Source organism: Triturus cristatus, chromosome 3_2 (genome assembly GCF_964204655.1).
Source record: "Triturus cristatus chromosome 3_2, aTriCri1.1, whole genome shotgun sequence".
NCBI lineage: Eukaryota > Metazoa > Chordata > Amphibia > Caudata > Salamandridae > Triturus > Triturus cristatus.
The window spans coordinates 458630726-458653091 of record NC_140584.1 but is presented as its reverse complement, the minus strand read 5'-3'; the positions used below and the strand labels follow the sequence as shown (position 1 = coordinate 458653091).

General features: G+C 49.8%; 1 pseudogene; it reads left to right on the top strand.

Annotated features, from left to right (window-relative positions):
- The first annotated feature begins 8387 nt into the window (after positions 1-8387).
- On the top strand, positions 8388-9032 carry LOC146857538 (translationally-controlled tumor protein homolog; annotated as a pseudogene).
- The last annotated feature ends 13334 nt before the right edge of the window (positions 9033-22366 follow it).

Below are 22366 nucleotides of genomic sequence, written 5' to 3'. Positions count from 1 at the left end.
GTACTTACCATTCAGGCTACTGCTAGTCAATTTGTGCTACAAAGTTGCCGCAGCAGACCTCGCGACATGGATATTGTGTTTTTAAGCGTCAATACATCTAGTTTATTAAGAAATTGTTTATAGACATTTTGGCTATCAGAGAAGAGTCCTGAAGCCTCCTGTGATTAGGAAATGAACCTTGAACTCGTTTTGCACATTTTGTTTGACCTCTAAAGACTGGGGTTTATAAGTTCTTCTAAGGTTCCTGTGAACGGAGAGGCGGAAAACAATATAGCTTCTGTTGGATCTTGCAGATGAGGTGAGTGCCAAACCCGAACATTTTGAATACTTTTGGGTCTACAGCTTTGCACTGTGCATTGTTAATTGCCATTATGCAGAGTATGTACGTCTTCCTTACTGATGCGTATTTGAAATGGGCATTTCTTTTGACGCCTGTATGTCGTTGCAAATAAAACCCTCAATGACCAAACGCAGCTACTGTCGTGTATGTGAGAATTTCCCTACTCAGTACATGGTCTGAGTCAAAATAACACTTTTATCCATAGCCAATGACATGCTTTGTAATTATTGTAGTGATCAGTAGGGATTGATTCATAACCCCATGAGAAAAGGAACTGAATTTACAGTATACAAAAAAAAAATCAGCTAGGAACAAATTCTTATTTTACTTGTAAATTTGTGAAGACAATCACGTGCAATGTTGTGGTCTCCACGTTAGCTTTGTTGCATTTTAATTTGCAATTTAATTTGCTGTTTGAGGTGATTTTTCAGATGAAGGAATCCATTGTTTTCATTATATTTTATTTGTTCGATATAAATAAATAATAGTATTTTATCCTCAAAGAGCCTCATCTATAAATATGGGCACATTTCAGCCTTATATTGAACTGACAGCCTCCTTGGGGCAGTATTTACGAGGACATCTGACGCCAGGGAGATACATGCTCCGCTTTCGGATGTAAGTGAAATGTTATTTTCTATAGTCTCATGCAGTCATATTATCGTTAGGCTACCCTATGTGCAAGCCTTGATACCCATGTTATTTTACCTTTCTTTGCGTGGAGTGGGATGAGTTCTGACAGAGCAAGAACTCTGACCTCCTGGTCAGGGAAACTGCGCTCCCCTCGCGCAGCTCTGTCGATGCACCTCTGTCCCCTGCACCTCTGAGGTCCCAGGTAGGTGTTCGAGGCCCTCCTCCACCCGCAGGCTCCTGCCTGCGCCTCATTCCTGGTGGTCCATTGGGAGAGCCTTACTCTTCTGCTGGTCCGTTCTGCCAGTCTTCTGTTGTTTCTGTTTGTTTTTCTCTGTTTTTTGCCTATTTTTGCCTCTCTGTTTTTGTCTGTTTGTGCCTTTTGTCTGTCCGTACCGTTTTTTTCTGTTGCTGCCTTCACTGTTTTTCTTTATGTTTCCCGTTGCCTTTTCGCTCCCTTTCTTGCTGCTGCTGCCCCCGCGGCCCCTCTCCCCCCTGCATGTTCCCGCTCCCACCTCCCAGCTGATTTCCTGACCTCAACCCCTGCTTAATACCAGCTACTGGCGCGCCGAAGGTGTGCCAAATGCAAGCCCATCTGTGCCCGTCTGAGACCTGACCTGACCCTGGTCCTCCGATCCCCTGCTGCTACGATTCAGCAACCCTCCACGCACTCAACCCTGGACGCTATAACAACTGTCAGCTCTCGGTGCCGAGCATCATCCAAGGCCCGTTCTTCTGCCGACACTGCTGTCGCACCTTCACCCGCCTCAGGACCCGGACCACAACTGCTACTGTCAACCCACCTGACGCCAGTGCACCCAAACCCCTGAGCTGCATCCTTCACAATGTAGGCTCCCTGCACAGACATGCAGTAGAAATCTGGGACCGCCTCCACAACCTCTTGCCGGACACCGCCTTCTTCACAGAAACCTGGACCAACGCCAGCTCCGCACTTGACATCGCAACTGCCATCCCCACCGGGTAAAAGATCCAGAGTAAAGACCGCCCCAACCACCCTGGAGTAGGCTTCACCATCATCCACAAAAGCTCCCTCCGACTGACAGCCGCCATCTCGAACGACTCCTCGCCCCCTATGGAACACATCCACTTCGAGATCCAGGTCAACCACAGAACAACTCTACGCGGAACTCTCGCCTACAGACCTCCGGGCCCCGAACCCCGTTCACTAACAACATCGCACGTCCCCGCCTCCACGGACTACGTACTGCTCGGAGACTTGAACTTCCACCTTGACAACCTCAGTGACCCCCAACTCCACTGCCCTCCTTGACAACCTCGCCAACCTGGAACTGAAGCAACTTGTCACCACCCCCTCCCACAAGGCGGGACACACCCTCGACCCCATCTTCACCGGAGGAATCAACTTTTGCTTCAGTCACACCACACAACCCCTCTGTATGGACAACACTGCATTCACTTCTCCTTCTCGAAACCCACCGCACACACACCAACGCAAAGCCACGCCCCCTGCGCAGAAACTGGGGCAAGATCATGAAGAGGACCTTGTCTCCGCCCTTAGCCACACTCCTCCACCCACCACGACCGACACCAACTCTGCAGCCAAAGAACTCCACAAATGGATCGCTGACTGCGCCAACAAGTTAGCGCCCCTCCAGAACTCCGACAGGCAACAGACCACAAAAGCCACCTGGTTCTCCCCGGACCTCCAAGAATCCAAGCGCGCATGCTGACAATTCGAGATAGAATGGAGGAACAGCAAAACCCCGGAAGCACGCAGCGCCTACAGGATCGCTACTACAGCACACCACCAACTTATCAGATCTACGAAGAGGGACTTCATCCAGGACAGAATCCTCTCCAACTCTCTTCAACGTCATACAAGAATTCACCAGACCCCCCAGCGAAACCCCTGACGTCCCTCCCTCCCAGGACCTCTACAACAAACTCAGCTCCACCACAAGCTCAGAACTCTCTACAACAACTTTGACAAACAGAACCAAGGCAACGACCCTACACCTTCCACCAGAAACTCCACTCAGCCGACCATCCTCGCCTGTGCCCCTGTCACCACTGAAGACTCCGCAAAGACCATGAGGAGCATACACTCCGGAGCACCCATGGACCCCTGCTTGCCGTACATCTTCCACAGGGCCACCCCCACCATCACAAGAGAACTACGATGGACAATCAATTGCACCCTCAAAACAGGCACGTTCCCTGATGAATGGAAATGCACAGAAGTCAAACCCCTCCTCAAGAAGTCCTCCACAGACTCGACGGACCTCAAGAACCACAGGCCCATCTCCCTCCTCCCCTTTGCCACCAAAGTCACCGGGAAGATCGTCAAAATCCAACTAACGAACTTCATAGAATCCAACGACATACCCAACACCTCTCAATCCGGCTTCCGCAGCAACCACAGCATGGAAACTGCCCTCCTAGCCAACACGGATGACATCCGCCCACTCCGTGACCAAGGCCACAGTGCAGCCCTCATTCTACTTGACCTCTCAGTAGCCTTCAACACCGTCTCCCACCGCACACTAGCCGCCAGACTTCATGACGCAGGCATACAGGTAAATGTCCAAGACTGGATCTGCTCCTTCCTCGCTGGCCGAACTCAAAGAATCAGACTCCTGCCCTTCCATTCTGAACCCATAGAGATCAGATGCGTAGGACCCCAAGGATCCTCCCTCTTCCCTATGCTCTTCAACAACCACATGAACCCCCCAACAACCATCATCAGAAAACACAGACTCAGCATAGTATCCGACACCGACGGCACTCAGCTCATCCTCTCCCTCACCAAGCAACCCAACATCACCAGACGCAACTTCCAGGATGAATTGAAAGACGTCACAACCGGGATGAGCAGCAGTTGCCTGAAGCTCAACTCAGACAAAATGGAAGTCCTCATCCTCTAATCCACCCCGTCCACGTGAGACAGCCCCTGGTGGCCCCCACCCTTGGCAACCCACCCACTTCCACAGACCAAACCCGCAACCCCAGCATCATACTCAACTCCTCCCTCACCGTAAACCGACAGACCAACGTCGTAGCCTCCACATGCTTCAACACCTTCCGCATACTCCGCAAGACCTTCAAATGGATCCCCCTCAAATCCAGGAAGCCCATCACCCACGCACTCATCACCTACAGGCTGGACTACGGAAACGCCCTCTACGCTGGCATTGACAAATCTCTACTCCACAAACTCCAAACTGTCTAGAACGCCACAGCCAGACTCATCCTCAGCATCCCACGACAAGACCACATCATCCAGCACCCATGAGACCTTCACCGGCTCCCGGTCGAAAAAAGAGTAACCTTCAAGCTACTCACACACACCTATAAAGACCTCCAGAACACCGGACCCCAATACCTCAATAAAAGTATCTCTTTTTACGCCCCCAAGAGAAACCTCCGCTGACCGGGCCTTGAGAGCCAGAACAGGAGTAAGATCCTTCTCCTACATTGCAGCCAAGACTTGGAACTAACTCCCCCTCAGCATCAGACGAAGCCCCACACTGCAAGCATTCAAGAAGAGCCTCAAGACCTGCCTTTTTGAATGACCGGAGCTGCCGGAATGCCCCCCCGTAGCGGATTAGCACAGTGCCATCCTACCTGAGCTGTGAAATGACAAAAGCCTTTTGCCAGGCACAGTATTACAGCTTTGGATTGGTAAAAATCCATCAGAGGAACCCCTGGCACATGTTTTGCTATAATTATAGCTCTTCAGAGAGGTTTAGCTTTGACCAGACACAAGGGAGTACCCAGTATAAGCAAAGCAGTACCCTTCCAGGTTTAGAGTGCCACATAAATTATGCAAATAGAGAAGCTGAGAATTCTTGGTAGTTCCCAAGTTTAGGTGGAGAGCAGCTCCTGTACAGAGCACCCTACAACACCAGCAGCACTCTGAATCTGCTCACCTTGAATGTCTGTTTTTCTAGCAACGTTTTTCAGCATAGGATTAGCATAGTGCCATCCTCGTGGAACTAGAAAAGGACAATGTTTCGCGATTCCTACAGGAAAGTGTTTAAGCACAGGATCAGCACTGTTGTGCCATTCAACTAGCTCTTGTTCCCAGAGATGATGTTGGAACTCCTATCTCTACTAGGGTGGCATCTGATCAGGAAATTGTGTAACCCTTAATTCATTGCCACCCCAAAAGGAAAGGGGATTTGGAACAAAATTACAAACAGAGAGACTTACATGCCTTAGAGCTCAGCTATCTTCTTCTTGGAGTCGTACGTACGTCTCTTCTCAGTCCTGGAGAGCGTCATTGTGATGTGTGCATAATGTAGTGCACGGTGAACTGTACTCTAAATACAAGTAGAGAAGTTATTCAACAAATGAGTAGTCGTGAAATATTCCCTCCCGCCTTTGACATGTATACTGACAGTCGCTTACACGATAATGAATCTGTTGCTGCATAGACTTCCAATAATCAACTGTTACCCTTGGAAGTGCGGCACTCCCGGCAGAAGCTATATAGTGTTTTCACATCAAACACAAGGTGCGCAAGAGTGTGCTTTCAGATTTACAGACTACAGCACAATAAAGGATGGCACATAAGAATGTCACTCGGTGCTAATACCAAAGCCTCGATATGCTGGTGAAATAATACCCACAATGTCTCAATGTTCAAGAGTTGTCTTGTTTTCTGATTTTCAGCATCATAAAAACAACTAACCTTAAGGATGGTACTTAATCATGTTTTCTCCTTTTAGGTGCATTGTTCCAGGTATGGTGTTTACTGCGTTGCAGGATCTTTAGTGGAGAAAATGTCCACAGCATCAGAGTTTCGCAGGAGAGCCGTACAGCGCTGTAGGGATGGAGTTTGCTGTGCCGCTGGATTTGCAGCGTAGAAGATGTCTGCAGCGTCAGAGAGTCGCAGGAGATACGCAATACAGATAAAGCTTGGACAAGTCTTGAAGACGTTCAGATGAACAGGATTGCTGAAGAGGATCTCTCTTCTTCAACCAGTGGGTAAGCCAAGCAAGAACGGCTTGCAACATCCTCAGGTAACATACATGGGTTCATCTCAGTTACACAGTAAAAGGGCGATATCCCGGTAGCAGTGTGACTAGAAGTTATTGTATGAAAATTCTCCCTCGGTAGTAGGGCCTCGCATATAGTGGGATTGGTTCTCAATAAACATCTCAGGGTTTGTTCCAGGGCCTGCCCATGAGTTGTTGGGTGGTAGGCAGATGAGAGCTAAGCTTCAATGTCCAAATAATTGCACAGGTTGTGCCAAAATCTGGAAACATTTTGTGGGTCCCTGTCTGATACTATGACTGAGGGGAGTCCATGCAAATGCATTATGTGTTGAACAAACAAAAGGCAGAGGGTCTTGGCAGTTGGTATCTGTTTTAAGACAACAAAATGTACCATTGGTGAAAACCGATCTCCGATTACCCATATGGTAGTAAAACCATTGGAATCAGGTAAATCAGAGATGAAGTCCATGCTGTTGGTATGCCATGGGTGTGGGAACTGGCAATGGACTCAATAAACCCGCAGGAGCGGAGTGGGAAGCTTTATTGTGGCTACATATGGAGCATGTTTGGACATGATCGTAAACGTCTTTGGACAACGTTGGCCACCAAAACCACAGTTTGCAGTTTGTTTGTGTTTTTTGTATCCCAGGGTGCCCTGCTAATGGGGTGTTGTGGCACCAAGTCAAGGCTACCGGTCTCAGATCGTTAGTGGGGATATACAATGTAGTGCTGTGATAAAGCAACCCATCACATATATTATGTTTCTCTTTTTCCACCCCCTTGTTTATATCTGCTTGTTTAGTGCATTGACGGATTTTGTATAGAAACGGGTCTTAGTTCCATTGTCCAATTATGTGTTCTGATGCTAGGATGTTTTGTGGAGGTGCCAGACTCGTTTCCTGGCGTCATGTCCTCATCGTGCTAATAAATCAGCTTTAGTCTGTTGGACACCAGGTCTGTACATAATCACAAAATGTAATTCACTAAAGAACAGAAGCCACCTGATTTTTCGTGTGGTCAACCTTTCAAAGACTTGAAAAACAGATGGTTTTTATGATCTGTGTGTATGGTGATGGTGTGTTGTGCTCCGAGTAAGTCCTGCCGTCATTCCTGAATGCAGAGTTTAATGGCAAGCAACTTGCGTTTAGCCACTGTGTTATTCTGCTCGGTGGGCAGCAACGTCTTGAAAAAGTAGGCAATGGGGTGCATGTGTCTTAGAGAAATGTTGCGTTGTGATAAGATTCTCCCTACTGCCACCTGCGAAGCATCTACCTCCTGTCGTGTAGTTCTTATAAACCTATATGTGATCTGCACATTTAGACAACATACACTGTAGGATTGGTGTCAGACTGATTCTAGACACCCCCACTGGGTATGTTGCCCTGTGTAACAGCTAACTCACAGTGTCACTAGAAACTCCTCTTACCAAGGAGATAGCAGTTCTTGGCAACTATCGAACACGACAACCCTGATCCTTCAGAACCGTGGAAACAGTGTACTACTTTTCGCTCAGTCACTCGTGCTCACTTAGCCTCAGAGTGATACTCAGAATAAACAGTATGGACGTTTTTCAATAAGCATTTATTTAACAGTCGTTATTCTAGTGTAAAATAGGTGTTCTGAAACAACCACTAGACAGAAACAGATATAAATGATAAGAAGCACTAAGAAAGTAAAAGGAAGGTAGATCTTTACCATCTTGCTATAACCACGAATAGAGGCAAGTATGTAAAATGACAATAAAATGCATACTCCTGTGATGCTACCCTAACTAGATGTACCTAAGTGTACCTAGCATGTGTGTAGTTGTTAAGCCAAGAATCCCTCTTGGATAAAGACACCCCGTTACCTGAAGTGAGAGACTGTGGGACCCGTCTTGGTCTCGAGCTGGACATCCCACAAGGGATGTTAGACCACTGCAAGCTGGAGTATCTGCATGCAGGAACCTCAGCGTCTCGTGTCAGTGTGTCGGCAGGGGAATCCTGATCTCCTCTGACTATCTCAGCAAGATGTGATGTTTATATACCCCAAGGTATCCCCAGGGGTTCTACCTTGCTGTGCCATTGTCAGACTTAGGATGACGTCGGGAATGAACCTTGTACATAGTTCTTATGCAGGAGATGATAGTCCTGCTGAGTTTCCAAGAATCCAAGAATCCTCATGCATAATGTATGAGGCTATTGTTCAGGGAAAACCCCACGTTCTGTAAGCAGTACCGTAACTAGGTAATAGGTCAGTCCTAGCAGCCCGTTATGTATGTAATGTAGGGACGAATACAGGTGAAAAGTTGGGATGTTACCTGAGCCTATATTGGGGTACCTATATGAGATATAACACCCACTCCTCACTTTTCCTGTTCCCCTTCTGTCGCGCTAGTCACTTTGCGCACGCTTACCCCATCCGTACCCCGAGACGCCCCTACTCATCCCACAACCATGATCCTCTACAAGGACTGCCTCACTGGAATGAGCTGTTTTCCGACATTTACAAAATTAAGGAAACTTGTAATGGCATCTGCATTGAGCTGGAGGGAAAGGTTGTTACCAGAACGGAAGGGGGAATTGACGATGCACTTATCGGTGGGGGGGGGAATGCATCGGCAGAGTGCACAGAGGTTTAGGGGTCGGATCCAACAACAGTCAGCGGTGTTGATATAGGATTGAACCATCACCTTCTGGAGACTGGCTTTACCAAGGAATGTTACAAACAGTATATTAAAGAATATATGAAATCAATAAAGGCCAAACTTGAAGAGACCAAGTCTGATCGGGTGAAACCATTCATGTCGGGAGCTGCTGAGAAAGTCAAAGCTATACTCACTAACTTAAAAAATCAGTTTTACACCGGGGGAAAAAAATGATCCCAGAGTGCGTGGTTGGATTGCTGGATTACCGTGAAGATGGAGTGACGCCATATATGATTTTCTTCAAGGACGGCTTAGAAATTGAGAAATGCTAATGACCTGCATTAAGCACATTGGATTGATCGTAACTGGCTGCTGCTTTTTCATCCACACAAGGACTGAGTTGCGTGTAATTGGACTGGTATCGCCTTCAGCTTTGTTCATCTATTCACCCTGACTCTTGAGTGGAGGACTTGTTTTAACCAAGTCGTTAAGTTAGTGAAATAAAATGCATTGCACCTTCTCCGGCTAAGTCCTTTTTCTAAGCTTTATAAGCTATTTGCAAATGGATCAGTGAATGTTTTCAGCTATTACACTAGTTTTGTTGACTTGGTGTTAATCATCATTTGCCAGATTGCATTCATTTGAAGGCATTCATCTAGAGGAACCAAAAGAATGACTGGCAAAAACTGTTTTGAACCCTAAATAAAGCATCTTCAATTTTACCGTAAAAAAAAAAAAACACCCACTCCTCATCCGACTGGACGACATAATTAAATTCTAATGTACTACCAGGCAGTCTAGGTACTAGTTCGCAAACAACTGAAGTAAAAACAATAGTTTTGCAAAAAGAAATGAAAACTCTAAAAAGTGCTAAAAGAGAAGATTTGTAACTCAAACAATAGCGTTGTGTTTGTATATATGTATGTTTTGGAAGGGCGACGGACAGAGTGCCCAAGATTTTGTTGATTCTATCAATATTAATGATCTAAATCTTAAATTTACTGCAATTATTGATGATGCCAAAGTCGAATTTCTTGACATGTCTCTCTATGTCAGTGAGGGCAAATTACACGCTAAATTACATCGGAAGGTTACCGCAGGGAATTCCATTCTACATGCGGATAGTGCCCATCCCCAACATACTATTCGTAGTATTCCATACGGTGAATTCCTTAGGATTCGCCGTATATGTAGTGAAGAATTAGAATGTCAGACATGCCAATCAGAAGCCTTTGTTCGTTTCCTCGAACGAGGTTATTCTGGAGAAATTCTGAACTCAGCACTTACTAAGGCCAATTTGCTGCCTAGGGTCGACCTTTTGACTGTAAAAAAAGCACAATTGACATATTTTTCCCAACTCAACTTTGAGACAGATGTTACCAATGTGAGATTTGTTACCACCTATAGTCAGCAAGAGAAACAGATACGCAATATGATTTACACTCAGTGGCCTATTGTACTAACCAACATGACACTCAAATCTATTTTGCCAGAACTACCGGCAATTACCTTTAGAAGGGCACCCTCTATGAGGGATGCCCTTGTTAAATCAAGCCCAGAAGTAATTTCTAAAACAACTTGGTTGACTAAAAAGGGCTTCTTCAAGTGTAACTCTTGTCGGGCGTGTACTTTTGCAACTAATAGCATTGATTATAATACGGCATTTGACAACATAAGAGTTCCTATTCAGGACTATTTAACTTGCCGTACAGAATTTGCGATCTATAAATTACGCTGTACTTGTGGTCTTGAGTACATTGGAAGCACTAAGCTCCCTGTACATAAACATATTCTACAGCATGTCAGGGCAATCGTCAATTCGGATCCCAAATATCCGGTGGCGAGGCATTTTAAAATGGTCCATAACAACAAACTTAAGGATCTTGAATATACTGTTTTAGGGGCTGTCCCCATTTTCGTGAGAGGCGGTAATCGTGAAAAAAATCTCTGCCAATTGGAGACTCACTTCATTCTGTTCCTAAATACAAAGATGCCTAACGGCCTTAACAACAGCGAAGATTTACACAATTTTCTTTAAACATGCTGTCTGAGTTTCTCCATTGGATCTCTGTCTTGCTGACTTTTGTTTTGGTATTGATGACATATGTCTTTAACATTCTAGTCTTTTATGATATGATGTAATATCAAACTGGTGTCTTTCTGACTTTTTATCTCTGAATCGACTTTATTCAAGTCTGTATAATTCACTTTATATTCTATTTATGACTTGATTGAGTGTATCTCTGGGTATATCTGATCAGGCTTGAACAGATTTTGCCAGCTGCCTCCCGTAATCAATACTTTAAATGTTTTTAATTTGTTTTTGCACAATGCACTGCATCACTTTTTTGACTTCTTGGTATTTTATGCTTATTGATAGACCTGACAGTCTTTTTCTCAGTCCGTTCTCTTTTTGCTGCTATCCATAAAATGGCCATTTTTAGGTCTCGGGACCATCCGGTCGGCAGACCGGAAGTCCGGAGATTTAATGTCTTTGAGAAGAGGGGCTTGCACCCGCCCCTCTTCTCTCCTGTTCTCCATTGGCTGGCCTCTTAAATGCTGGCCAGCCACTGGAGAAGAGGTCCAGTCACTCCGATTATGCCCCGTCCTTTTCGGGTCGGGGGGCGTGTTTTTTGCGAGAAGTCTCAGGGAGGAGACAACAGCAAAACACGCCCCCCGATCCGAAAAGGACGCTGCCTTTCTCCGGTGGTGTGCTTTTGCTGTCCTGTTTGGCACTGACTGGCACCGGTGAATTCAATCAGGACGGGAGGCTCAGAAGACGCTTCTCAAGCTTGCCAGCGAAACAAACAGCAGCCAATAAAACTTTGAAAACTGCATTCACTCGTGAATTAACTCCCCATGTACATTACGGATTACTTTAAGAAATGGCATGTCAGCACTTCCGGGTCACATGACAACCAATCCAATGGCTGCATATGTTTTTGGGAAATTGTCTAGGACTCGTAGCGTGTAAAATACCATAGGATTGGAGCATTGGCATCACCTCAGCCAATTACCTTGTGCTATACAGAATTCCGACGTGCACGTGCCTCTATGGTGTTTAAACATCACCCTAAGCTCTTCTCTGTCAGTCGGGGTTTCTTGCGGTTTGCTGGAGGCTGATCTCGGCTGTTTAGTGACATGCGGTGAGTCAGTCGTAGACCTGATAGTGAACTTCAGTCTAGCGGCGATAGCCGTTCTTGTTTTTAACATGCCCTTCTGGTGCCATCCGCAATTCCGGGCAGTTGACTGGGAGTGGGTAGGAAAGAGGGAAGGGCGGCGCAGCTTCATTGTGGGTTTTTGGAATAGTTCGAGACAGTCATGGTCGACTGTCTAATAACTAAGTACCGATATTGTGACTGACACCTACCATGGTTTTGCACTGATTATCTGTGAAAAAAGTTAGTGGGCTGGTCATGCCATACAGAGAACCTATGCAGCTGGAGGGGCTTCAGTGGCGCTGATGTGCCAGAGTTTGTCTTCCCATTTAAATGGCACCGACATTTTTAGACTGTAATCAGAGCCTCCTTCAGCCTCTCGGTCTCCGCGCTGTGGTGGGGTGTCGGACTGATCCAAGTCTTGGTTGGCTAGGGGGTCCTAAAAGGAGCTGACGATCTACGCAATGCCATGGTGCCTGGGTTCGCCGCCTTCACTTTGGGCTTTTTTATCATTGGAGTCGTCGGAGTGCTTTATGACGATGTTCCGATTGCTTTGATGGCGTTTGCCATTTCCTATGCCAGCATGCATGGGATTGCCATGTACTGTGACAGCACCTTCGGCTCCTCCGCCGTCGCTTGTAACATACATGCCAACACTCCCGATTCAGGCGGGAGACTACCGATTTGAAGGCTAGTCTCCCGCCTCCTGATTCCTGGAAGCAAAAACCCGATTCCTTGGCGTTTCAGCTGACAGGGCTTGTGTATTGTGTAACGTGCTAATTCTTCCAGCAATAGTCAGAATGGCGATGCAGGGGCTCTAGAAGGGGTGAAAAACCAACAAAGCCTCATTAACAACCGAATGGTCTTTTAAACACCTGTGAAGTACTGGGGGGGAGGTGGCTGTGTGTGTGCCCGGAGGCTGACGGGGGAGGGGGGGGGGGTGTATGCACTGACCGCAACCTGCCAGGCCAGTGCACAACTCTTGCATCCCCTCTTTCTCTGCCTGCCATTGCGCTCCATGCTTCTGAAAGGTGATAAAAAAACACGTGAATTTGCTTTCAAATGTCCGAACCTGCAGGAGCACACTTCCAAAGTCCATACATGACAGAAACCCGATTGAAGGCCCCATTCTCCCGAATTTTTTATTTTTTTGTTAAATCTCCACTTTGCTCTTCTGAAATGTTGGCATGTATGCTTGTAACTACCTAATTGTCACCATTGTCAGCCTGTACCTGGTGGGAGCAAGGTCTCTTCATTTCTTAAGCCGGAAGAGAATCGCCCTCCCTGGTGCGGAATTGCCGAACGCTAAAGCTAAGATGGCTTCCCTCCTCATAGACTCCAGCAGAAATGACGTGGTGGTGATCGGACTGATCGTGAACTGCGCCTCGGCTAGCGTCTTTGGCTGCAAGATCCTTGGCCTAACCACCAGTTTCTGTGTGGGGCAGGTGCCCTGGCTCTGGATGGCTGGATTCTTTCAGGTTGGGGTTTGCATCTTGTCATACCGCTCCTTCGACTCCCTGACTGCTACCCTATTCGGTTTCACCTCCATCCTGAAGTTTGCAGAGGGTTATTCTCTCCTGTACCAAGTCTGGCAGCCAGCTGAGCCCCTGTTCCCTGTCCCATTATTTGCGGTTTTTGCTCTCCTGTTTTTGGTCTTAGCGTTTTTCATGGCAGCAAAGAGCCTGGTGGAAGGCTTATACGTACTGATGTTTGTGGCCTATTGCATCTCAGTGGCCTGTCATCCCAGTGGTTTCTTCCACAGTGGATACCAAGGGGTGAACGTGGTTCTTTATGTGGCCTCGGCTCTTATCGCATTGGCTAAACTTTACAACATGAAAGCGACCACCAAACATGGTCGAAACAAATGCATCCTTACAAAAAACATGAATCGTTTTTTTAACCACATTTTATTGATTGTTAATAAAACAAGCATTTACAATGCAACGGTCTCGGCATTGTTAAAGTTAGAGCTATTGCCATTGCTCATGACAATGCCGTTTCTTTAAATGTTTTATGTTTAAAACGTTTTTTATTGAGACAAAACAAACCATGGGGGAGGGGGATAGGAGGCAGGATACATGGAATACAGTCAAAGAAGAAGGGATGCATCTCCAGAGGGTTGGCAATAGGTGGCGCGGTGGCTCAGAGGGAAGAACACAATAACTGAACGCTAGAATTACAAGCTGTGGAGTCCCACGCGCGTATCCGACACCCCAAAGCTGAGCAAGAGCATCCCCCCCCCATCAACACCTCAACAGAACACAATCCCCCCCCTCCCATCCCCCCTCCTCCCAGTAACAAAACAACAACACTCCCCCCTCCCCCCGTCCTATGGTCCCGCATCAAAGTAGCCCTAACCAGGAAGCCCCGCTCCCCCCCCCCTCCCCGGGGGTCCCCATCTCACATGTAAGCTAGTCCGCCGGGGTCACCGGCGGCCTCAGCCTGAGAAGCCTAAGGTACCTCGGGCAGGTGAGCTCCCGGAATTCAGTGGACAGCAGCGCTAGAAAGGGTTGCCATAGCTCTTCAAATTGGTCTATCTCCCCCGCAACCGCAAGCGACAGCTTCTCCATCCCCAGCACATGCCAGAGCCTATGCAACCAACCGGTGATGGAGGGGACGGTGGATGTGCGCCAGTGGATTAGGATGTTCTGAACCGCAGACCCCAGCGCTATTGCAATCTGCCTACCCCTGCGGGACTTCAGTGGGTACATTAGATCATTGGGGAGGCCCAGCAGGACATACGCCGGGAGTCGCGGCAGCTCTATCCCAAAGTGCTCATCCACCTCGTCCAAGACTTCTTTCCAGTAGGCGGTCAGCACTGGGCAATCCCATAGAATGTGTGTAAGGGTACCTTCCTGCCCGCAGCTCCGCCAGCACCCCTTGTCAGTGTGTTTATGCATTTCATACAGTCTCTCCGGGGTGTAGTACCAGTATGTGGACACCTTAGTGAATGTCTCCGTAAGGCCCGTGTGATATGCAGAGTGCCGAGCCCGATACGCAATTTTGTCCCATTCCTTGTGGCTGAGTGTCCTACCCAATTCCCTGTGCCAGCGCTCCCTCCCCGGGTTGTAGTAGTGAAACGGCGGGGGTTGTAGGTGTTTGTACAGATCAGTGATCAGTTTAGCGTCGGAGGTCCGAGTAGCCAACCACCGCTCGTACGGTGTGATTGGACGGGCAGCGGCGGCCCGCACCTGAGGCTGGATGGCCCAATGCCGAACTTGCATGTAGCGCAATCTGTCCAGCTCCGTCAGGCCGAACTCCTGGCGGAGTTGCTGAAAAGGAACCACGCCTTCCGGGCCATAGATCTGGAAGAGTGCCCTACAGCCCGCCCGTACCCAGTGGGAGAAAACCCCCGGCTCCATCCCTGGGGAGAAGTCCGGGTTGCCCGTAATGGGCGTGAGCGGCGAAGGGAAGGTGGTAAGGCCCCGGGTCTCGCAGACCGCGTCCCACACACGCAGGGGGACCCGCGTAACAAAGGAAGCGTAAAGATTAGGGGGGCGATGCGTGCGGCGCAAGAATGGAACCTCTTGTAAGGTGCGGCCCGCCACTGCCTGGTCTTGGAAGAGCCAATGTTTGTCGGACTCCCACCTGCTCCACTCCACCAGATAGCGAAGCTGTGCCGCCTGAAAGTACTTACGGAGGTCCGGAATGCCGAGACCCCCCGCTTCCGGAGCAAGCGTGGAGAGGACCCTCTTCATGCGTGGCCTGCGGCCCTGCCAGACAAAGCGGGAGATGTCAGCCTGCATTTGTCGGATCCAGCCCACCGGGGGTTGGAGCGGAAGGGCTCGGAAAAGATATAGTATCTGGGGCAGCACCGTCATTTTGACCGCCGCGATTCGCCCCAGCCAGGACAGCAGGCCTTTGTTCCATCGGCCAAGCTCGTCCTTGATCTTCCTGCTGAGGGAGGCATAATTGGCCGTAACCATCTCCGATAATGTAGGCGCCAGCAGAATCCCCAGATACGGCACCGTGGACGAGGACCACTGCATGGGGAAGAGCCGTTGAAGATCCCTCCTGGTTTCCGCAGCCAGGGACACGTCTAATGCCATCGACTTGCTCATATTCATTTTGAAGCCGGCCACCCCCGCAAAGGCGTCCAACTCTCGGAGGCAAGCAGGCAGCGACCTCCTAGGGTCGTCCAAAGTCAGCAGGACATCATCCGCGTAGAGACTGACGGTGTGGACGTACTGGCCCATCCGGACCCCGACAGCATCCGGATTATCACGGATCCTCTGAGCAAACGGCTCCATGTAGAGGGCAAACAGGAGCGGCGAGAGAGGGCAGCCCTGCCGCGTGCCGCGCTCGATGGCGAAGCCACCAGAGCTACACCCGTTTACCCGCACCGACGCTGAAGGATGCTTATAGCAATTAAATACCATGGTGCGGAACTTATCGCCGATTCCCAGTTTTTTGAGGACCCGCTCAAGATACGGCCAGTGAACTCTGTCGAAGGCCTTCTCCGCGTCAACGGACAACAACATCCGCTCCCCCGAGATCCTTGAGGCCTTCTCCAGAACATGCGTCACCCTCTTGGTGTTGTCAACCGTCTGTCTACCGGGCACAAAACCAGCCTGGTCCGCCTCCACCAGGTCGGGGAGGTGTGGACCCAGCCGGGATGCGAGAATCCCCGTGTACAACTTGAGGTCGACATTTAGGAGCGAGATGGGCCGGTACGAGCCGCAGAGGGCCCGGTCCTTCCCAGGCTTCGGGATTACCGCGACCGTCGCCCTCAGGAGATCCGGAGGGATGGCTCCCGGTTCGGAGAAAGAGTTAAACAGCCGCGTAAGAACAGGGGCCACGGTCGTGCAAAAAGTCTTGTAGAATAGCGACGTGTACCCGTCCGGGCCCGGGGCCTTGCCATGTTTCAGCCGCGCGATAGCCGAAATCACTTCCTCCACATGGATGTCCCGCTCCAGGTGGTCAGCCTGAGCCGGGTCCAGCACCGGGAGGGTCACCGACTCCAAATAGCTATCGGCATCCCGTGGCGAGGAGGGCTCCTCAGCATACAGCGCCTCGTAGAAGCCGCGGAAAGTCTCCGCTACCTCCGCGTCCCCGGAGACAACCCCCCCGGCCGCACCCACCAGTTCTTTCACCACGCTGCGCTGTTGCGCGACCCGGAGCCGGTGTGCTAGGAGCTTGCCACATCTGTCCCCCCCAGTGTAGTAGGCATGTTTCAAGCGTAAGGCGGCATACTCCGCCCTATCAAGATCCAGAGCGGAGAGGAGCTTCCTCGCTGCCTTCAACTGCCTCCATACCCTCGGCGCTCCCGTACGGCGGTGGACCTGCTCAAGCTCCCGGACTTGAGCTGTCAACTCATCCCTCTTCAGTTGCCGCTCCTTATTCTCGGCTGCAGAGATAGAGATGAATTCCCCCCGTAGGACGGCCTTCAGTGCCGCCCACTGTGTCGCCTGCGAAGTGTCAGTGTTGCTGTTGTGAGTGAGATAGTCCTGTATGACCTCCCCGACGCGTTGTACCACCGATTTTTTGTGTAGAAGTGTGTCCCGGAGGCGCCACGCCCCCGAGAGGGGGAGGCCGCCGGCCACCGGAAAACGCCGGTGACTGGAGAGTGGTCAGACAGGGTCAGGACCCCGATGTCCGCCGCCGTGGCAGCGGCACGCATCGGTCCACTCACCAGGAGGTAGTCCAGCCGTGAGTAGGTGCGGTGTGCGTGCGAGAAGAAAGAGTAGTCCCTATCCGTGGGGTGCAGGGAGCGCCAGAGATCATGCAAGTCCATTTCCGCAATCCGGGCCCTCCCAGCCTGGGACAGTTCCCCCGTCTGCGGAAAGCGCTGCGCCGATCTGTCCATCCCAGAGTCAAAGACAATGTTGAGGTCTCCGCCCAAGATAATGTGTCGGTCTGGGGAAGCAGTGACATCCACCAGCGCGGAATCTAGGAAGCGCTCTTGATGCTCGTTTGGGCTATAAACGGAGCCAACCGTAAATGCTATGCCTCCCAGGCGCATGCGGTACGCAAGGAGCCTCCCCTTCTGTTCAGCACACTTATGCAACACCTCCCCCCGAAAGGAGCTCGCTAGGAGAATAGCCACCCCCGCCGTCTTGTTCGCTGCCGAGGAAAAGAACTGGGTGGGGAACTTAGCAGAGCGCATCCTATGGCAGTCTCGGGGCAATAAGTGTGTCTCCTGCAAAAGGCAAATGTCCGCCTGCGTCCCCTCCAGCAACGACAGGATCGCTCTGCGCTTCACCGGGTTATTCAGACCCTGAACATTAAGGGTCACTACCTTTAGGCCCGGCATTCCTCGCAGGGATCGGGAGCGCCATGCAATGGGTAGGGAATCAGCGGGGGGGGCGCGCGGGGCCGCAGCGCGGGACAAGCCAAAACAAAGCGGGCATAGACAACATCGGACGGGACCTTCCCAACCCCAAAACAACTCCCTCCCCCACCCAAAACACAACCTCGGCAACTAGCCATCCCCAAACTCAAACACCCCATAGTCTCAGTCAAGCCCCAAAACGGGCAAGTCCGTAGAAAAAAGCAAAGTGGACGTCCAGCCACTCACCTCCACCCGCTCCCCCCAACCCCCCCGCCCCGTGCCAAGCATGTTAAGAAGCTAAAGACAACTCCCCCCGGAGTGTGTGTTAGGCCGTCAAGGCCACGCTAGAGGAGCCGGTCGAGTCCCCGGCCGCCGCCCTCAGGGCGTCAGCCCTGTCCGCCCTAATGGTAGGGGAGTCCGGGCGCCCCGCGCTGGTCGCTGAGCGCCGCCTCGTTGACCTCCGCCGATTCCGTCCTTCCGAGGACCTCCACGACGGCGTAGCTCCGTCCTCCTCCGCTGCCGTGAGCCCCAGGACACCACAAATGTCTTGCAAGGAGCGTAGCTGGTGTAATACTCCGTTCCACCGAAAAATCAGGCGGAAGGGGTGACCCCAAGAGTACGGCGTCTCATGTTCGCGCAAAAAGTCAGTGGCAATCCTAAAGGACCTGCGTTTCTGCAGAGTGATGGCGGAGAGATCCTGGTAAAGCGCCACCGGCCGATCCCGAAAGGTCAGGGGCTGTTTCCTGCGGGCTTCAGCCATGATACGCTCCTTTAGTGGAAAGTCGGGCAGGAAGGCCAGAATGTCCGGTGGGGGCGCCGATGGCTGGCGCTGGCGGCCAACCCTATGCGCCCTGTCGATGCTGATGGGAAAGTCCGTGGCCTCCCCCAGGATCTCTCGGAACAGGGCCCGCAGGTAGCCCCCCAGATCGGACCCCTCATCCGCAGTCGGCACGCCACGCACTCGGATGTTGTTCCTCCGAGATCTGTTCTCAAGGTCCTCAGAGTGGGCCTGGAGCTCCACACACTGTTCCCGGAGGCGAAGAACGTCCTGCTGGAGATGGACTATCTCCTCCGCTCGCTGTTGGCCCTCCGTCTCCGCCGCTTCCACACGCTCACCTAGGCCCTCCACCTCTCTGCGCACTTCTCGGACCTCGCTGGCCACCTCCCGCTTCAGTGTCTGGAAGTCCTCTCTGAGGGAGCTAAACAATTCCTCCATAAAGGCCCTCGTGACAGGCGGCACCCCTCCAGTCACATCTGCCGGAGCCCGGGAGGGCCCCGGTGAGGGCTGTGTCCTGTCCCGCAGATGCTGGGCCCTGCCAAGCATGTCCGGCAGAGTACGGTCCCCTTTCTTCGGGCCCCCTTTGCCAGACATCGCCAGCTCCGCAGTCGGGCACCGATCCAGGCGCCCCAGGGATGCTCAGCCGCCGGCAAGCACTCGGCCCGGGTATCCCCCACAAGTGAGGTCGCTGCGTCACAGGTGACAAAATGGCGGCCTAGTCCGGTCACCGTCAGCCGCAAGAGCTAGCGTGAGACAACCAAGGGGACCGCAGCGGAGGGGTCCCAACAGCTCATCCCTCCGGTAGTCAATCCAGCAATAGCGGGAGGTCGCCCGCAGCCAGCAGCCAGGACTCCAGCGGAGGCCGCCACCACTGCTCCTTCGGGGACAAAATGGCGGCCGGGCGGAGCGAGCCAAAACGACTAGGCCCGGCGACACCTCCGGGGCCTCCGAGGCACCCCGCAGTAAAATAAGTTCCACCACCGGCCCCCGATTGTCACGCACAGGGGGCCAGATGATCCGACCCCATCAGAGAGTCCGCCGTACATCGGCTAGGGGTCAGGGCTTCCGCAGTGCAAGGTGTCGCCATCACCAGTCCGAGTGCCGGGGCACCCGTCCCAAGCCTTCCACACCGTCGGGCCCCTTCCCGCCAGGCTCCTTCAGTCACCGTCGAGCGGCGGGCCAGATCCCCTCCAGACCGCAACTTTCAGCACCAGGCCCAACCGAGGCGCCCGGACAGCTCTCCAATACGCTCCGCCCCTCGGGCTCGCCGCCGTCGTCCTTTGATCTCGGGCGAACTTTTGGGGGGGTTCCCCCGGGGCGATCCGGACCAAAACAGCACCGGTGTATGCCCCTGATGTTCCGCCACGCTCCTCTCCCGCGCTGAGCCTCAGCGGGGGGAGAGAAGCATAAGAAAAGGGCTTTAGCTTGGCCGGGCCGGAGGAGCTACGGGAGGAAGCGTCCGCTCACCCCGCCATCTTGGCCACGCCCCCTCTTTAAATGTTTTAAAAACAAAAACATAAACAAAAATAATGTCATGAGCAATGCCAATAGCTCTAACTTTACCAATGCCGAGACCATTGCATTGTAAATGCTTGTTTCACATCAGATCAAGATTGGAATTTACCACCATATAAATCCTGCGCTATTTTGCACTATTATATATAGTAAACCAATTTGTAAATTGTTATTTAGATCTTGATTATGATAAGTATTCCCTTTTTGCTGCTATTATCAAATCCTATTTGCGTCATTTTTTGCACATATGATTGAGCTGATTACCTTTTTTGCCTATTTGCACATTGTTTTAGAATTTTGATATTATAATAGGAATTTTCCTTGATGTCATCATTATTCTATTTATGCGCTTTTGTTGCACATTCTGCTCAAGCTGCTACTTGCTATTGCTCATTGAGATAAGACCAATGTTTGGGGGACTATTTTCATATGTAAATGATTCAGCAGTAGATATGTTACCATCTCATTTTGCACTCGCACTTTATTTTGCACTTGCACTTTATGAAATGACTAATGTTGTTTTTAATGCTGTTGCTCTACTGTTGATCATTACCAATGGCACTCGCCTCGTGTTCTTTTCCCCAGTGGTTTTTACTTGTTTATGAGCATTCCTACTATGGTTAGTGCACACAGTTATATTGTTAGCCATCTATATGTTGATTGCCATATTTGCAGCATAACCATTTGTATATATATATATAGATGAGGTCTACCTACACTGCTGCTTTTGTCAACTTTTGTGGTTTACTTATAACAAAAAGGGACTCATACCATGATAAATTTGTATATATGACGATGAGTTCATTTACAAATAGGGACACATATCATATCGTTTTTGTATTTCTACGATGAATTCTCAGTATGGCTATTGTCTAAAATGCTTGAATGTGCTTGCAGCAAATATTATTTGACTTTACATGATTCTAAAGTAGAGTTCATATTTGATCTGATATATATATATTTTTTCAAGTTCCAAGTACTGTCGGTAGTTTCATGGCAATTTTACAAATTTTTTAGAAGTCTGTTGTCTAGTTCTATGCACGTAGTAGTCACTTTCTAAAGGAACTAGTGCATGTGCTGCAATTTATCTAAGTTCATCCCTAAGCGCGCCATGTGATCAAGCTCGCGGACGCGAGCGAAACGCGTCATGGCGGACACTATGTCCGATGAACATGCTGGAGTTATCTATGCCGAATAAACCTGCATTTGCACTGAATCCCTGTTGGTTCCTGATTGTTTGAGCGCATTTAAGAGGTCCTTGCCAGACTTTCCCCGCCTGTGCTTGCAAGTGGCGGGGCTGGATCAGTTTCCTGATATGCTATTGACAACAGGTTAAACACTCATGTTCATAGTCATATGTTATTTCATTTTACTAAAAATAAAGACCTACATGATTTCGCGTTCAAAATTGATTACTAGCAAATTTGCCTTCGTCAATTATTTTTTAAAGTAGTAATGCCCAAGTGGGCCTTCTTGTTTAACCTCATCATTCTAGCCCTAGTGGGCAATTGTCAATTGCAATGCATCAATTTATTGAAAACACAAGTCTTGAAACTATATAATAAAAACTTTTCTTTTGTAAGAAACACAATTATAAGAACTGATTACTATAGATGCGTGTACAAATCCTCTTCAATATTTAAACCATCTGGCTGTTTCGAATTCAATTCTATTATGTACCGTGACTCGAGTCTTCTCAATTTCTTTTCTCTGTTGCCTCCCCTTGGATTCTTTTCAATGGCATCTATCACATAGTACGTTAGTCCCTCAACTCTTTTTTTATGAAATCTCTCAAAATGAAGCCCATCGCACATCCCTTGGTTTGTAGGTAAATTTCTTCTCCAAAAAGAAACACGTTTTGGGTTAAGCACATCTGGATCATGTCCATCAGCATCTGGTTATGATGTTTAAATTTGATCTCTCTATCTTTCAGAAAGAAGCCACATGCAGTTAGACCAATGTTGTTGTCAATGTTTGTATATAGTGATATCACGTCCATCGTGATTAGTAGGTATGATGCTTGCCACGGCAGTTCCTGGAACCAATAGCCAGCTACATTGACCATT